This window comes from Cetorhinus maximus, chromosome 24, assembly GCF_964194155.1.
Source record: "Cetorhinus maximus chromosome 24, sCetMax3.hap1.1, whole genome shotgun sequence".
In the NCBI taxonomy this organism is placed as follows: Eukaryota; Metazoa; Chordata; class Chondrichthyes; order Lamniformes; family Cetorhinidae; genus Cetorhinus; species Cetorhinus maximus.
This window is the reverse complement of record NC_135902.1, coordinates 23,604,902-23,618,258: the sequence shown is the minus strand read 5'-3', so window position 1 is coordinate 23,618,258 and position 13,357 is coordinate 23,604,902.

The following is a 13,357-nucleotide window of genomic DNA, read 5'->3' as shown; positions in this document are numbered from 1 at the left end:
CCTCTACACTGTCCCATCAAACACTCCCAGGGCCGGAAGAGATAGGAAAAAGGAGATAGAAATTAAGATAAAAGATGAAAAAGTGTGCTTATGACAGGTGTCAGGTAGAAAATAAAATTGAGAAGCAAGTTTAAAACAGAAGGTTCAGAGGAGAGGTGGAGAAGCAAATAAGAGAAGTGAAGAGGGATCATGAGAAGAGACTGGCAGTTAACATAAAGGGGAATCCCAAAGTCTTCCATCGGCATATAAATAGTAAAAGCGTGGTTAAAAGGAGGAGTAGGATTAGGGATCAAAAAGGGGAACTACACATGGAGGCAGGAGCATGGCTGAGGTGTTAAATGAATAATTTGCATCTGTCTTTACCAAGGAAGCAGATGCTATCCAGGCCATGGTGACAGAGGAGAAGGCCTGGAGAAGAGTCGTACAGACTCGAAACTTTAACTCTTTCTCTCTCCACAGATGCTACCACACCTGCTGAGTTTTTTCCAGCATTTTTTGTTTTTATTTCAGATTTCCAGCATCTACAGTATTGTGCTTTTATTTTATGATGAGGTGATATTGGATAAACTATCGGTACTTAAAGTTGACAAGGACCGATGGGATGCATCCAAGGATGTTGAAGGAAGTGAGAATGGAAATTGCAGGGGCATTGGCCATAATCTTTCAGCCTTCCCTAGACTCAGGGGAGGTGCTAGAGGACTGGAGAAGTGCAAACATTATGCCCTTGTTCAAAAAAGTTATAAGGATAAGCCCAGCAATTACAGACCAGTCAGTTTAACTTCGGTGGTGGGGAAGCTTCTAGAAACAATTATTGGGATGGAATTAATGGAAAAATGTGGGTTGATTAGGAAGAGCCAGGATGGATTTCTTAAGGGAAAATCATGTTTAACTAACTTGCTGGATTTTTTGATGAGGTAACAGAGAGGGTTGATGAAGGTAATGCTGTTGATGTTGTTTTCATGGACTTCCAAAAGGCATTTGATACAGTGCCGCACAACAGACTTGTGAGAAAAGTTATAGTTCATAGAATAAAAGGGACAGTAGCAACCTGGATGCAAAATTAGCGAATAATGGTTAATGGATATCTTTTGGGCTGGAGGAAGGTTTGTAGTGGAGTTCCCCAAAGGACAGTATTGGGACCTTTGCCTTTCCTGATATATATTGATGATCTAGATCTTGGTGTGCAGGCGACAGTTTCAAAGTTCGTAGATGATACAAAACTTGGAAGTATTGTAAACTATGAGGGGGACAGTGTAGAACTTCAAAGGAACATAGGCAAGTTGGTGGAGTGGGCAGGTAGGTGGTAGATGAAGTTCAATACAGAGAAGTGTGAGGTGATTCATCTTGGTAAGAAGAACATGGAGAGACATTGTAAAATAAGGGCTACAACTCTAAAGGGTGTTCAGGAGCAGAGGTGACCTGGGTATATGTGTATAAGTCATTAAAGGTGCCAGGACAGGTGAAGAGAGCAGTTAATAAAGCATAGAGTATCCTAGACTTTATTAATAGGGGCATAGAATACCAGAACATGGAGGTAATGCTGAACTTGTGTGGGACATTAGTTAGACCTCAGCTGGAGTATTGTGTACAGTTCTGGATGCCACACTTTAGGAAGGATGTGAACGCATTGGAGAGAGTGTTAACAAAAATGGTTCCAGGGATGAGAAAATTCAGTTATGAAGATAGATTGGAAAAGTTGGGACTGTTCTCCTTGGAGAGGAGAAGGCTAAGAGGAGAATTAATAGAGGTGTTAAAAATCATGAGAGGGCTGGGTAGAGTAGATAGGGAGAAACTGTTCCCACTTGTAAAAGGATCGAGAATGAGAGGGCACAGATTTAAAGTGATTTGCAAAAGAATCAAATGCGATGTGAGAAAAAACTTTTTCACACAGTGAGTGTTCAGGTCTGGATTGCACTGCCTGAGAGTGTGGTGGAGTCAGGTTCAACCCAGGCAATCAAGAGGGCAGTAGATTATTATTTAAATAGAAACAATATGCAGGGTTGCGAGGAAAAGGCAGGAGAATGGCACTGAGTCATAATGCTGCTTTGAAGAGGGTGCAGACACAATGGGCTGAATGGCTTCCTTCTGCACTGTAACAAATCTGTGACTCTCTGTAGACATTATAATGGTTGAGATATGCAGCCCAATGCTGAACATGCTGCTGACTGGTTCCATGCTCAGCTGGAGGGGCCAGGTGCTTATGTGGCTAACATAATGCACAGCTAGCCTGTACTACTTAAAGGCAGACTTCCTCTCTTAAATGGGAGGTGCCTTCAGTCTGCAGGTCAGATGAAGCTGTTTGAGAAAGGTTTGTTGAAAAGCAGGAGACTAACAGCTCAGAGGTTCTTGGATGCAGCACTGAAGGCCTTAATCCAGAACGTCAAAAGAAGCAGAGGGCAGGGTGCCAGGAGGACCTTAAAGCATACACTGCGAAAGGAATGGGAAACAGCTTAAGAAAAGATATAATTGCATTAGAAGCAGTTCAGTGAAGGTTCACATGGCTGATTCCTGGAACGAAGGGGTTATCTTATGAGGAAAAGTTTAGTAGGTTGGGTCTGTGCCCATTGGAGTTTAGAAAAATGAGAAGTGATCTTATTGAAGCATATAAGATCCTGAGGGGACTTGACAGGGTGGATGCTCAGAAGATGTTTCCTTTGTGGGGTTTGTCTAGAACTAGGGGGCAGTTTAAAAATTAGGGATGTTCCATTTAAGACTCAGATGAGAATTTTTTTTTTCTCTGTGGGTCGTTAGTCTGGAATTCCCAAGAGGGCAGTGGAGGCTGGGTCATTGAATATATTCAAGACTAAGTTAGACCGAATTTTTGATTGACAACAGAGTCAAGGGTTATGGGGGAGAGGCAGGAAAGTGGAGTTGAGGCCACAGTCAGATCAGCCACAATCTTATCCAATGGCAGAGCAAGCTCGAGGGGCCGAAAGGCCTACTCCTGCTCTTAATTCTTGTGTTCGAGTGAGGGAATTCCTGGAGTCTAGTTCCAAGGAACTGGTTGCAGTGATGGAGAAAGTTTAATAACCTCATGTGGTTGTTCAGGGTCAATAATGCAATAATCAAAGGACATCTCCTACCACCACATAATCAACCTCTCGTGCTGCTCAGTGAAACACACCCCCATCACCCACCAATCAGCAGTCTCTAGCATTCAGAACTGGGGCCTAACTTTCAGCCACTTGGGAAGGTGGTCTGTATTATAGAGCTGGGAGTGAGTGAAGCAGTAGCACCTGCTGTTGCTGAGAATATTCAGGATAATGGTATGTTCCTGCCTTATGCCCCTTCTCAAATCCCATATCACCCTCATTATGCTACCTGGCATGAAGGAAAATCGCAAATGGTGTGGCTGTGGAACACCTTTCCGTCTAATGTGACTTTCCTCATACAAACCCTGCCCTTTTGTATTTTCTTTTCAGATATCCAAGACCTGCTCCTTGACCAGCCAGTGCAGTCTTACCATGAACCCAAGCAAGGAACAGACAACTGAGGAAGAAGCACAGAGATAGAAGCACCATCACTTGATCTGACACTTGTGGCCACCAGCTCAGATTATGCCTTATGCGTATCTTGGGAGTAGTCTGGAATTGGGATATGCACATGATGAGTCACTGGGCATCAGTGGGCTTCAGCCAGGCCAGGGGAAAGGATAGCAAATGTGCCAGCTCTCCAGAGGGCAAGGTCACAGATGAGTTCTGCTACAGATGCCTCAAACGAGGACTTTAAAGGGGTAACATATAGGAGAACAAAGTTTGGTGCATTGGCAGGCCTGACTATCAATCTGTTCTCACTGTCAAGGAGCTGGAGGAGTCTGGCTCCAACTAGGCACAGGGCTTCATGCAGAACTTGGAGTCTATCCTTTCCAGCGTAGAAGTGGTAGACAACTCCATGACAACATTTCTGGAATTACAACCATGATGCAGCATCTAGTGGTTGAAATCTCAGCTTCCATTGCAGCAGAGGCGGAAACCACCCAAAATCTAATTGCGGTACAGGAAGCTCAGACTGAGGTCGTGCATGATTGTTGTCATGCAGGCTCAGGTTGCCGTGAGCATTGCTGCGGACGCCACTATTTTAAAGGACAGTGTTTGCGGGCATCCTGCAAGGCCATCTGCACTGCCCCCAAACCTCAAGCAATGCACAATATGTTCAAGAGGATATATGGTCCTAGACTGGTCTTGCTCCTATTTCTTGTGCTCTTATGTGCAGTAGATGGCTCTCTCCAACATTGGGAATCTCACTACCTAAGCAAAATATTGCTAGTGGAGGGAACCCTTGTACTCCTGAACCCATCATCTAAGAGTGTTTAAGAGAGGTTATTAACAGGATCTGTGAAGTCCAAAATGGCAAGGTTGGCACCAAATCAGCATTTGACACCGTTTGATGTCATGATCTGCCGAATTCTGCAACCATCACCTGTTCATTTGCCTCATTGCTGTTTGAGAGAATTTTCTGTGTCCAAATTGACTGCTGCAATTCCTTAAATTACAACAGTGACTTCAGTAATGATTAGTTTGCTGTGAAGTATTTTGGGATGTCATGAGGTTGCTATCTAATAGAATCGCAGAATAATACAGAACAAAATGAGGTAATTCAACGCAATTGCACCTGTGTCAACTCTCTTTTCCCATAGCCCGGCAAATCCAATTTCCTTCGAAAGTTACTACTTGTTTGCTTCCATCACCCTGACAGGTACAAAAATAATCAAAAAGGCTAATGGAATGCTGGCCTTTATAACTAGGGGACTAGAATACAAGGGAATAGAAGTCATGCTTCAGTTATAGAAGGCCCTGATTAGACCACACCTAGAGTACTGTGAGCTGTTCTGGATACTACATCTTGGAAAGTGTACAGTTTATATTTACTCGAATGACAACCAAATGTTAGATTATGAAGAGAGATTACATAAACTAGGCTTTTATTCTCTGGAATTTTGAAGGTAAATGGTGATTTGATTTAGGCTTTTAGGATTGTGAAAGGAATTGGCAGGATAGATAGCATTTTCCACTAGTGGGGAAGTAACAGTAAAATCAGAGCCAGACAATTTATGAGAGAAGTTAAGAAACACTTCCACATGTAAAAGTGTGGTAAGGAGTGTGGAACTCTCCACACTAAAAGTAGTAGGAGCTCATTCAGTTAATAATTTTAAATCTGATGTTGATAGATTTTTGCTCCTCCTTCAGATACCGTGTCCGAAGAGGGCATTGGCATCCATGGACTTCCACTCGATGGTCCTTGATTATCCTCCGCAAAGTTATGCAGTGGTTTGCCATTGCCGCCTTCAGTATGGCTGACCAGGAAACTCTTCTGCCCTTACCATCTGCCATCAGGTGTATCGGAGGGATTTACAGGCTGACAATCACCTTCTTTGGCCATGTTATGAATACATCTTCCATGGTCATCAAGTCCTGAAGTGGGACTTAAACCTGGAGCTTCTGGCCCAAAAGTAGGGATGCCACCACTGTGCCACAAGTCTTAGATTTTTGCTAGACAAGAATATAAAGGCATAAGGAGCCAAGGCAGGTGGATAGGGTTATGATAAACATCAACTATAGAAACATAGAAAATGGGAGCAGGAGTAGGTCATTTGGCCCTTCAAGCCTGCTTCCATAGGCTCACCACCCTCTGACTGAAGAAGCTTCCTCATCTCAGTCCTAAATGGTCTACCCCATATCCTGAGACTGTGACCCCTTGTTCTAGAACCCCCAGCCAGAGGAAATATCATCCCTGCATCCAGTCTGTCTATCCCAGTCTTTCAATGAGATCCCCCTCATTCTCCTAAACTCCAGCGAATACAGGCCTAGTCGGCTCAATCTCTCCTCATACTGCCATCCCAGGAATCAGTCTGGTGAACCTTCGCTGCACTCCCTCTATGGCAAGTATATCCTTTCTTAGGTAAGAAGACCAAAACTGCGCGCACATACTCCAGGTGTGGTCTGACCAAAGCCCTGTACAGCTGCAGTAAGACATCCTTGCTCCTGTACGCAAAGTCCTCTCCCAATGAAGGCCAACATACCGTTCGCCATCTGAACTACTTGTTGCACCTGCAAGCTTGCATTCAGTGATTGGTGTACAAGGACATTCGGATCCCTTTGTACATCAACATTTCCCAATCTATCACCATTTAAATAATACCCTGCCATTCTGTTTCCCCTACTAAAGGGATAACTTCAACTTATCCATGTTATACTGCATCTGCCGTATATTTGCCCACTCACTCACCCTGGTGAAATCACCTTGAAGCCTCTTAACACCCTCCTCATTGCTTACATTCCCACCAAGTTTCGTGTCATCAGCAAACTTGGAAATATTACGTTTGATTCCTTCATCCAAATCATTGATATATATTGTGAAAACTGGAACCAAGCACTGATCCCTGTGGTACCTCACTAGTCACCGCCTGCCACTCTGAAAAAGACCCATTTATTCCTACTGTCTGTTTCCTGTCTGCTAAGCAATTCTCAATCCATGCCAATATATTGCTCCCAATCCCATGTGCTTTAATTTTACCTCTTATGTGGAACTTTATCAAAAGCTTTCTGAAAATCCAAATACACCACATCCACTGGTTCTCCATTATCTGTTCTGCTAGTTATGTTCTCATTAAAAAAAACTCCAGTAGGTTTGTCAAACATAATTTCCCTTTCATAAATCCACGTTGCCTTTGTCTAATCCCATTAATATTTTCTAAGTGTCCTGTTATCACATCCTTTATAATAGACACTAGCATTTTTCCTTACTGCTGATGTTAGGCTAACCGGTCTGTAATTGCCCATTTTCTCCCTTTTTTAAATAGTGGGGTTACATTTGCGACCCTCCAATCTGCCAGGACTGTTCCAGAATTCACAGAATTTTGGAAGATGACAACCGATGCATCCTCTATTTCCATGGCCACCTCCTTTAGTACCCTGAGATGTAGTTTATCAGGCCCTGGAGATTTATCAGCTTTCAGTCTCATTAATTTCTCCAGCACTATTGTTTAGTAAACTCCGTGAAGACAAAACTAAAGCAGTAGTTTAAGTGCTCTGCCATTTCCTTGTTCTCAATTATAAATTCTCCCATTTCAGAATGTAAGGGACCTACATTTGTCTTCATTAATCTTTTTCTTTTTGCATACTTATAGAAGCTTTTACAGTTCGCTTTTATGTTCCTTGTAAGTTTACTCTCATACTCTCTTCCCCTTTTAATCAATCACTTGGCCCTCCTTTGCTGAATTCTAAACTGCTCCCAATCCTCAGGCTTACTACTTTTTCTAGCAACTTTATATGATTCCTCTTTGAATCTCATCCTATCCTTAATTTCTTTCGTTAGCCATAGTTGGACGACTTTTCCTGTTGTGTTTTTGCACCAGAAATGAATGTATAACTGTTGGGATGCATACATTTGTTCCTTAAGTATTAGCCATTTATCCACTGACATGCCTTTTAATGAAGTTCCCCAATCTATCTTAGCCAATTCACGCCTCATACTTTTGTAGCCTCTGTTAAGATTTAGGACCCTATTTTCAGATTAGACCACTTTACTTTCCATCCTAATGAAGAATTCTATCATGTTATGGTCACTGTTCCCTAAAGGACCCCGCACAACAAGATTATTAATTAACCCCTTATCATTGCACAATACCAAATCTAGGATAGCCTGTTCCCTAGTCGGTTCCTCATCATGCTGGTCTACAAAAACACTCGTACACACTCCAGGAATTCATCCGCCAAATTGCTAATTTGGATTGCCCAGTCTATATGTAGATTAAAGTCACCCATGATTACTGTAGCACCCTTGTTGCATGCATCTCTAATTTCCTGTTTAATGCTGTCTCTATCTTACCGCTACTGTTTGGAGGCCTATAGACAATTCCCACTAATGTTTTCTGTCTCTTGTTGCTTCTTAGCTCCACCCAAACTGATTCTACATCTAGATTTTCTGATCCAATATCCTATCTCACTATTGTACTGACTTCATCCTTAACTAACAACGCCACCCCACCCCCTTTTCCTTTTTACCTGTCGATCCTAAATATCGAGTACCCTTGGATATTCAGTTCCCAGCTTTGGTCACCCTGCAGCCATGTCTCCGTAATCGCAATCATATCGTACCTGTTTACATCTGTTTACACTGTTAATTTGCCCACCTTATTGCAAATGCTCCATGCATTCAGAAACAGTGCCTTTAAATTTGTCATTTTAACATTTTTACACATTTTTTTGTACTATGGCCCTCCTTGCTGCTAGCCCTTGTTTCCTCTGCCTTCCACTTTTGCTTTCTACTTTTCTATCTTTCATTCCTATCTTTGTTTCCCTCTCTTGTGTCTCCTCGCTCAGGTTCCCATCCCCCTGCCAATCTAGTTTAAACCCTCCCCCACAGTACTAGTGAATACCCCTGCCAGGATATTGGTCCAGGTCCTGTTGGGGTGCAATCCATCCAGCTTGTACAGGTCCCATCTTCCCCAGAATCAGTCTCAGTGCCTCAGGAATCTAAATACCTCCCTCCTACACCATTCTCCAGCCATGCATTCATCTGGTCTATTCTCCTATTCCTGATCTCACTCGCACGTGGCACTGGGAGTAAATCCTGAGATTACTACCTTTGAGGTCCTGCATTTTAATTTATTTTCTAGCTTCCTATAATCTGCTTTCATGACTTCATCCCTCTTTTTACCTATGTCGTTGGTATGGATATGGACCACAACCTCTGGCTGTTCACCCTTCCCCTTCAGAATATCTAGCAGCTTCTCAGTGATATCCTTGACCCTGGCACCAGGGAGGCAACATACCATCCTGGTGCCATGTCTGCAGCCGCAGAAACATCTATCTGTTCCTGTTATGATGGAATCCCCTATCACTATTGCCCTCCCACTCTATTTCCCGCCCTCTGTGCAGCTGAGCCACTCGTGGTGCCACGGACTTGGCTCTTGCTGCATTCCCCTAAGAAACCATCTGCCCCAGCAGTATCCAAAATGGAAAATCTGCTGGAGAGGCAGATGGACCCAGGGGACTGCTGCACTACCTGCCTCGTGCTTTTACTCTGTCTGGCGGTCACCCACTCTCTTTCTGTCTGTGCGCTCTTTACCTGCGGTGTGACCACCTCGCTGTACATGCTATCCGTGAAGATCTCATCCTTGCAGTTGCTCCACAGTGACTCCACGTGCAGCTCCAGCTCCGAAACATGGATTTCAAGTAGCTGCAGCTGGAGACACTTACTGCACACATTGTCGCCCTGGACACTGGAAGTGTCCCTGACTTCCCACATCACAAAGGAGAAGCATTCCACTTGCCTGAGTTGCCATGCTGTGACTTACCCTTAAATTACTCCCTTTACCTTTACTTCCTCTAGTTTAGAGAATATTAAGGACAGAAGAAATGCTCACAGGTCCTACTTACCGAGGCTGCCGCTCTTCTTACTGAGGAAAGGTAGAAAATGAAAGGGTTGCCTCCTTTCAGAGGGAGTTCCCTCTCTCGCCAAACTCCAACTGAAGCACTCTACTGCAGCTCTCCAGTGCAGACAAAAGCAGCACTGTAGATGGTTTGCTTTTATGCTCTCTGAATCTAGCTTCTGAAAATCTGTTTAAGCCAGTTAACTAATTTACTGGCTGCAGCTGCAAGCAGAGCCTGTATAACCCTTGTTTTAAAGCTGGACTAAAACTCACCTTCTCCCAACCCAAAGAGTTAGTTGCTAAATTAAGGAAAGATTAGACTTTAGATAAAATTAACCCCCAAAAGCCCCTCGCTTACCAAACTCCAACTGGAGCACTCTACTGCAGCCCAAAGCAGCACTCCTGTGCATACCTCACTGCATGGAAAAACAAGCTGGAGAGCTGAATGGCCTTTTCCTGTACCAAACTGCGAGCAGAGTCGCCTTCACTTCAGGGTATTTAGGGATGGGCAATAAATGTGGCCTTGCCAGTGACACCCATGTCTCAAGAATGCATTTGTAAAAATGTGAGCAACCCTGCAGTGTTCGAAGTTGTGAGCAAGTGAAGGTCCTGGAGGTTACAGTAACTGAAGACCCATGACCAGTCCCGTGGGTTTATTGCGAAAGATAATTAGTTCTCGACAGGGGAAGTAACTGGAAAAGAAGTCATCCTTTTCTGTACCTGTACAAAGCCTTGGTCAAGTTGCCCCTAAAATGCTTGGGTTAGATTGTTGCCTTCCCTGTTTGCCCTCAATGGGCTGATGAGAGTCGAACTATACAATCAGAAAGCTTACAGCACAGAAAGAGGCCACTCAGCCCGTCGTGCCTGCACCTGCCAAAAATCGAGCCACCCAGCCTAAACCCACTGTCCAGCATTTGGTCCATAGCCCTCCAGGTTATGGCACTTGAGGTGCAACTATTTCTCATTGCATCGATTTCATTAGAATGAAAGCTGAAGATCTACCTCACTGATCACTGTCCGTGATGATCATGGCACAGAAGGAGGCCAATCTGCCCAGCCAGTTAATGTTGCCTTTCTTCAGAGCAATCTAGTCACTCCCATATTCAAGTTTATCCCTGTAGCCCTACAAGTTTATTTCCCTCAAGTTCCCTGCCAATTTCCTTTTGAAATAATTTATCATCCCTGCTTCCGCTACCCCCATTGTCAACGAGTTCCAGGACATTACTACTCACTGCATGAAAAAGTTCTTCCTCACATCCCCCTTGTATCTCTTGCCCAGAACCTTAAATCTGTAATCACTAGCCTTGTATATCAATTAATGGGGACAGCTTTTCTTTGTCTGCTGTATCTAAACCCGTCATAATTATGTACACCTCTATCAAATCTCCCCTCACTCTCGTTTATTCCAAGAAGAACAACCCCAGTTTCTCCGACCTTATCCTGCAGCTAAATTTCCTTATCCCTGGAACCATTCTGGTAAATCTCTGCACCCTCTCAAGGACCTACACTTCTTTCCTAAAGTGTGGTGATCAAAACTGGACACAATACCCTAGTTACATCGTTAGAAGAGCTTTATGTAAGGTCAAGCATAATTTCCATGCTTTCGTACTCAATACTTCGATTTGTGATGCCCAAGATCCCATATGCTTTGCTAATTACTCTCTCATTGGCCTGTAACTCCCAGTTGAGTTGGATTGCCACTCCACTCCCAACTCCTTACCTCAAAATGAAGCTGCTCTACCTTCTGACTCAGGGCGGGTAAGATCATTCCAGCACAGTGGGTTCCAGAGGCCCACAGTTGAGGGCAACTCAGTCGAAGGTAAGTAAGCCACGCCGCCTTTTTTAAAGGTCCAGCCACTTTGACAAGCCAGGGAGAAGCTAAGTGCATAAGGTAAGTGGGTAAGATTTGGGGGGCAGCGGATGGGGTGTGAGCCTGGTCGGGCTTTGGGGAGTTTGTGTCAGGTCAGGCCTAGGGGTGGGGGGTCAGGCCTGTTGAGTTCGGATCAGGTTGGGGATTTGTCCCGGGGATGGGGTCAGGTTGGATTGGGCCGGGCATGGAGCAGGTGTCGGGTCAGGCCGGGCATTGTGTGTGGTGGGGGTGTGGGGGAGTCGGCATGTTGAGGGGGGCTGGTCGGGTTGGGCTGGCAGGTGGAGAGGGTATCGGGTTGGGCGGATTGGGGGGAGGGTCAGGCCGGTGCAGGAGTTGGGTGGGGGTCAGGTTGGGTGGGGAGGGTCTGGTTGAGGGGGAAGGGTAGCTGGGATTGGGGAGGGGTGGGGGGAGTCCTGAGGGAGGTTGGAATGGAAGGGTAGGGTGAGTCCTGTGGGGAGTCGGGATAGCCGTGGGGTGGTAGTGGCAAGATGGCAGGAGTCCTGTGGCGGAGTTGGAGGGGTGGGAGGAAATCCCGAGTGGGGTTGGGGTTAGTGGCGGGATGGAGCAGGTTCCGTTGGCTATCGGTGGGGGGCCGTGGTGGGATGGGTCAGTGCTACAGTTAAGCAGAAGCTAGAAGGGTTTTAATTCTTCTAACTTTTGGTAACTGTTGCTGTATGACAGTCAGAACTATCTGATGGTTGCCAGTGCAGGGAATTCAATTGCCCAACAGAAGTTTGAACTTCCTAGGCAATTGCTGTGCAATCCTTACTTGGGAACTTCCGGTGGGAAGGAATGGGGGGGGTGGGAGTGGGCTCCCCAGTGCATCTTTGGGTACTCCCCAGATGCACTGCCCCGGAGCTCAGAAGTTATAGGCCGATATGTCCTATCACCTTCAAAGATCTGTGCACCTGAAATCCAAGGTCCCTCAGTCTCTGCACACCCTTTAGAACTGTGCCATTGAGCCTAGATTGCCTCTCCCTATCCTTTCTGCCAAAATGCACCATATCAAACTTCTCCATATTAATTTCCATCTGCCACTTGTCTGCCCATTCTGCTAGCCTATCTATGTCATGTTGCAGTCAATTGGTGTCATCCTTGCTGCCAGCCACACTTCCAAGGTTGGTATCGTGAAATTTTGAAATTTTACTCTATTCCAATATTCAAATTATTTATATATAAATCTCAAAAAAGCAGTTGTCCCATGGGGGAACACAGCTGTCTGTCATCCTCGAATTTGAAAAATAACCATTTGCTCACTGCTTTCTGTTCTTAAACCATATTTTTTTGACAAGGCTGACAGTGATCGTCCTATTCCTTTCCTTTCTCTTTCAGCTTTTCCCATGTTATGTGAGGTCGCTACAATGCTGGTTGATCACTCCTTCATATCAACCATCATTTTTGGATTTGGCAGGTTGTTCTAACAGCCGGATGAATGACCCTTCTATTCCATACGTCTCAATTTTGTTAACCAGCCTTTTATGTGGTACTTTGTCAAATACTTTCTTAAAATCGATAAAGATAACATCCACTGCATTCCCTTCAAATTTCTCAAGATACTTAATCAAAAAATTCAATTAGACTATTAAAGCACAATCAGCCTTTTACAAATTTGTGCTGGCTATCGTTAATGCTAACTTGCCTCTAGCTATTAAGAATGTCCTTGCACCCTCTCTTGAACAAGGGTGTCACATTTGCCACTGTCCAATTTTCCAGTCCCTCCACCTGTTTAATTGGAAGGTAATGGCAAGCCCCTCTGCTATCTCTATCTCCAATTCCCTTAGCAACCAAGCCATCTGGACCAGGTGACTTAATGCACTCTAAGGGCTTGATTTTACAAGTGGGGTGTATTGCTCACCCCTCCCGGTAGAGAAGTCGGTCATGAGCTGACCGACTTTAAAAATAGCAGCACTGCAGCGAGAATACGCTGGGGGGCAATCTTAATGAGCTAACAGTAGGACATCTGCCCCTCAGGGACAGGAACCCTGCCCTCAAGAACTGCCAGGCAATCTGATTGGCCAGCAGCTGAATAGTGCCAGAACTTAGTACAAGCAGTCCCAAAAAGATTATGATGACCCGACTCAAAGGTGAGTCTGAGTTTTTGGATGGAAAGGGAC